Here is a 6,000-nt window from a genome sequence, read left to right on the forward strand (position 1 = left end):
CACCAACATACATGGCATCTGACCTGTAAACTTCAGCAAGGTGTTCCATACCACACACAATCCGGGCATAACTCTTTGATTACTGAGGACTTCATGGATTGTTCAGGTCACGATTCTTGACCTGTAAAGAATCTGAATGGAAATACATTCCTTACGCATCTGTGCCCACTTCAATTAATTGTGTGTGTGTGTGTGTGTGTGTGTGTGTGTGTGAGAGAGAGAGAGAGAAAGAGAGGAGGAGCGAGAGTGTGAGAGAGGGGGAGAGTGTGTGGATGTGTATGTGAGAAAGAGAGTGTGTGTGTGAGAGAGACAGTGGGAGAATGTGTGTGTGAGAGAGAGGGGGAGAGAGTATGTAGGTGTGAGGTGGGGAGAGAGAACGTGTGTGTGTGTATGTGTGTGTGTGAGTGAGAGAGAGAGAGAGAAAGAGAGGGGAAGTGTGTGTCTGTGTGTGTGTGAGTGCGTGTGTGTGTGTGTGAGAGAGAGAGAGAAGGGGGAGAGAGTGAGTGTGTGTGTGTGTGAGTGGGGAACAGAATGTGTGTGTGTGTTTGAGAGAGAGAGAGATGGGGAGGGAGTGTGTACCTGTGTGAGGGGGGAGAGTGCTGTATGTGTGTGCGCGCGCAGTGGCTCTATTCCTTAGTGCTAATTGGCTGGCTTTTCCCCATAACCTTGCACACTATTTCTGTCCAAATAACCATACAATGACCCTGTTGAATGCCTCCATTGAACCTGTGTCCACTGCATTTCCACGCAGTGCATTCCGTACCCTAATAACTCGGTGTGTGAAAGGGATTTTTCCCATATCACTCTTGTCTCGTTCGCACATCACTTTAAGTTTGTAACTTTTGTTCTCGTTTTTTTTCTAAGCAGAAATGTATCATTCATCATAATATTTGCACAAAGTTGAACTTGTGCATTTTTCTTTCTGAAATAAAAGCAGTTTATCTATGAAAATTGACTAGGAATGTGGGCAATAGGAGCATCAGAAATTCATTCAACCCTTTAAGCTCACTCTACCATTTAAACAGGTCATATCTGATCTCCCATCTCAATGCAAATTTCCTGCACCATCCCCTTATTCCTTTTAATAAGCAGAAATCCGTCAATTTCTCTCTTGAATACATTCACTAAGCCTTCACACTTTCTGGAGTAGAGAATTTCAAATGTTCATTACCTTCTGAGTGAAGAAGTTCCTCATCCTGGCAATGAACTTGCCAATCCTAAACAATGATTTTGTGTGTGTGTGTGTGTGTGTGTGTGTGTGTGTGTGTGTGTGTCTGCATTGTTTTAAACTAAAATACTTCAACATGAATTGGATAAACACACTTGTTCTACAGCCTACTTTACTTTCCTTGACCTTTTTTTTATAACTACTGTCGATCAGTCCTGGTGCAAACTTGTTGTAGAGGGAGAAATGGAAGCTGTTTGTCACTCAATTTTACACAGCAATGCTGCAGAATTCCCGACGCCACAGGAGACATCATTAAGAACAGCGAGAGGGATAGAAACTGGCTGCCACTTGTCTCTGGTCCATGACACACTGACAATCTCAGCAGCTAAAGCGAGACAGCGCCTGTGAGGCAGGGAGCTTAAATCGATGATAACTATTCTTCAATCTGGGCTTTGGGTTTCCTAGGTTCAACATTGCTGTTGGTTGTCATGACAACGCTGACATTTATACTGGTATCTCTCGCAAAAGCACTTGAAATTTCTGTACTTGCCCTGGAATTAATTTAAGATAATTTAAAGTGTGTGCATTCATTAAGTATCAGCAGCATTAAATTTAAGATTAGGAATTTGGAGGATCACTTCTTGGGGTATTGCATTTTGGAGACTTTTACCTTACTAAGCTAGTTCCCTGCTTATCCTGAAGAGATAGCGTTGTGAACACAGATGTCGAAGGATGTGTTCCAGTAGGTTCTCAAAAGTATAATTTAACTGAAGGCTTCATATTTGAAGCTTTTTTTTCTTTAAGTACAAAATTTAACATGTACTTGTGGCTGCCTAGTTGATTAAAATAATTTAGGTGGTTCTCTTTTCAATGCGCTGTTTCATTTCTCCATCCAAATTATTTTCTATGGTTAGGAGGGTGGGATAGCAATGAAGTCCCTAGTTATCTCCATGGACACCATCAATGGTGCTCTTTCATCAAGAGGCCCACTTGAGCAGGGCCAAGTGAAAAAAGACAGATTTGTTTGCCTTTCTTCTTTTGCACAAACGTCTCAGCTAAGGCTGCCAACCAAGCCTTGGCAGTGGAGCTGTTGAGTTCGAGTCCGAGTGAAACTCAAATAGTGCACAAGACAGGGACTTTTCAGTCTTTTATTTCGGGTACTCCATTATGCAAGCTTTTATCTTATAAGGTTCCTAGTTTTTCAGAATTCCAGGTGCCGTGTTTCCAGCCCCCTGACCCGACACCACTCAGAAGACGGGGCTAAACTCTGGATCATCATTAATAGTTACGGGTTTGAATTCGCTCAGCGCAATATGTAGCATTAGATACACAAGCTCATGTATATTTGTGCAGTCACCATTATTTTTTCAAAAATGATATTTTGGAGCGAGAAAACGCTGATTGTTCTACAAAATCTTCTGAAATATCGCTTAGAAATGGAGATGTTTCCGTTAACGAATACGAAAGTTTTGATTTGCTAAATCTGATAGACGATAGGTATTGGACAAGTTTCCCATTTCTTGTTGATTAACCACGCCAACATTTTTGACTCATAAAACTTCCCTCAAAATGCTCTAGCAAGCCATTCCGTTTAGGGGCAGTAAAGAATCCTGGCCTTGTCAGAAACACCCAGATCCCATGAATGATTAAAGGAATTAAAAAGTGGATTTTTAAGTTTAAATAGAGCCTGAACCGATGTTTCTCTTATTCTCCTCTTTCCCTTTGCACCACCAGCCAAATAATATCCTCAAAGCCAATAATTCAGCAGAACAAAATATCCGTATGAGATACTAATGGTGCAGAAGCCCAAAATTTGAGTAGCTCTTGTCTAAAACAAATGGACAATTATCAGCCAGCTTGTAAAACAATTTTCAGCCTTAAAGCATCACAGAGGGAAAAACAAAATGCTGTGGAAAACAAATCACAAACGATTCTGTTGTCAGTGCCAGGAATGAGCAATCAGTCACACTTAGCTTCAGTGTGATACAAGCCTTGACATGTGCATTACTGTTTTTCCTGGAAACAGTCCGTCATGCTAATCTTAATAGCAAACCCTGAACTTGTTTCGAATAGATTGCGTTGAAAGACAGCAAGGCAGGACTTCAACTAGAGCTGAATTCTATTCTTCCCTAATTCCCACATCAGCCTGTATAGAGGCAGCCCCCGGATTGCAAACAGCTTCTGTTCTTGAGTCCAATTGTAAGTTGATTTGTGCGTTAGTTGGAACAGAACGACGGACAATATGAAACAGTCATTCACAAATATAAGGAAACGTTCGTATGCCATTTTATTATTGTTAATACACCCCTGTATGGAATCATGTTCATAAGTTGCATGTTTGTAAACCAGGGACCTCTGTATCAGATACAAGAACAGGCCACTCAGCCCCCTCAAGCTGATTTTATACCTTTGAATAAATCATGAATAATCTGTACATTGGCTGTTAATTAACCTTGTGAAACCTTCCATCACCCACTGTTCTCCAAAGAAAGATACGATCATCAAGAAAAGTGACACAACTAATTATAATATTGTGGCAATTGATAATGGAAAACTTAATAAATTGAGAGCGGCTTAGTATGATGTTTCACAATTTTAAAATAACACAACTTTGTTCATCAATAAATGAATTGAAAGAATTCAGCTCTGTGTCACCGATGCAACACTGAGCATTTGCCAACCCTAAATAAAATGAGTCTCTTTCAACTCCCATGTGCTTGTGCAGACCCAATTCTAAGATATAAAAAGGCTCTTGAGCACATTATGCAAATAGCCATAAAACTTCGAGAAAGACTGGGTAGGAAAGAGTTCCTTTTGATCATTTCTACATTGCAGGAACCTGAGGTCACTTCTGCAAAAACATCCCACGCTGCAGGATTTGAAGACCCCCTGTCTGCAATTAAAGGCACAGACATCAAGTTAAAGGAAATTGAACAATAAATTCTGAGAATCTGTAGTAGTGACACCAATAGTCTGCTGCTCTGGGTAATGTTTTAATAACAAGCATTTAATACACTGAGACAAAACCTGAAGACTTTGCCTTGACATAGAGCCATGCTTCAGTGTCTGCCCCTTTTTGTCTGAGTTAGGTGCATGGGGGGGGAAGGGGTTCAAGCCCATGTAAGTGTGTAATCTAGGCAGACAGTCCGTTGCAGTACAGAGGGAGATCTACACTGATATAATTATTGTCTTTACAAATGCGTTGTTCAAACTGGGTTTCCATCTGCTCCTTCAGTTGAATGGTAAAGATCCATTACACCTGGAAAAGGAAGCATTTCCTAATCAATATTTATATTTTAGACAACTTATGAAAACCCTTTATGTGATTGTGATCACGTTCCTGTTTGTGAGATCTCGCTGTGCATAAACCTGCATTTCCCTGGACTACATTTCAAAAAATGGCTGTAAACAGCAGCGGGACTTTAGGAGGATGTGAAAGGCACAACATCAGCTGTTTATTAATGACTGGATGAAAATTTTTCAGTACTACGTCATGTTGAGTTATGTATCAACATTTTTGCATCTGATTTGCCTTGTTGATAATGTAATATTTTACATAATTAAAGATATGTATGCATATTCAGTTTTTCTGAAATACAGACTAATACTAACTGTTACTACTTCAGTTTCCAATCACCCTGTCAAAACAAATACCTCTGCAGCTTAAAGTCTGAAGTATCCAAATCATTCATGATTTGCACAACAAAATTCTTCCACTGTAAAAATAAATATTACACTTTACCATCACAAATGGCCTGGCAGAATGATAACATCACAGCAAGGGCCATTATATGTTTTTTTACGAGGCCGGGTATAGCTTTTGATATGTTGGCATAGTGCATATGTCCCTGTGTTATTAATCCAAAGTCCTGCAATAATTATCCAGAGATCAGAGCTTCAAATCCCACTATATCTATTTGAAAAAGTGATCTTGGCTTCAAACAAACAGCATGCGCCAGTTGAAATGACCATGAGGTTTTCGGGTTGTTACGTAACCCAGCTCGTTCACTAATGGTCTTTCAGGAAGAAAACCTAATTAACTAACCTAGTTTGATATATCAGACAGAGCCAGAGCTGCTGATGCTAAACATTTCAACACAAGTTTGGCATTTCAACACCAGTGATTGTATAATCTAATAATGTCATCTATTTTGCAAAATAATTTTGATCAATGAAACATATTTTAGTCTTATTTTGTTCCCAATTCCCTCGTCTGTTTCTAGACAATTAAAGTTTCTAGACCATTGATCAAACTCCAAAATGATCAAAAACAGGGATAGTTATGTCATGTTGGGTTGGATTTCAATTTGACTTTAAATCAAAGGTTGGCAAAGATCTTACAATTTCAAATTCTTTGCACTAGATAACAGTTAAACTCAAACTGTTCTTCCTTACTTACCAAAATTTGAACCGACTGAGCATAAAATGCCAGAACGGAGAATAATGCAGTGCATTGTGTATAGCTTCTGCTCTTATAAAACAGCTCAGCATCTCACTTCCTATGAAGAATGGCTTGGGTGATGCACTAGTAGTTCCTCGAGACACATGACGAAGACTTTCTTCACAAAATGCTGCTGAAGATTGAGCAGCTCTCCTTCAGATTATCACTGGGGACCTAATCTACAAAGGATCTCATGATGAGATAGTAACCCTTTTCCTTTCAGGTTACACAATGTGGGGGAGTCACAAAGAAGATTCGAAGACAACATCCAACCCCCATTCTCCCATCCTTGTCACCAGTTGCTAGGCTATAGGATTTTCCCAATATACTTGGCTTGCTTACATGTAAGACACTATAGACAGTGCACACATCATGTGTCATATCATAACGT

This window comes from Stegostoma tigrinum, chromosome 15 (assembly GCF_030684315.1).
Source record: "Stegostoma tigrinum isolate sSteTig4 chromosome 15, sSteTig4.hap1, whole genome shotgun sequence".
Lineage (NCBI taxonomy): Eukaryota > Metazoa > Chordata > Chondrichthyes > Orectolobiformes > Stegostomatidae > Stegostoma > Stegostoma tigrinum.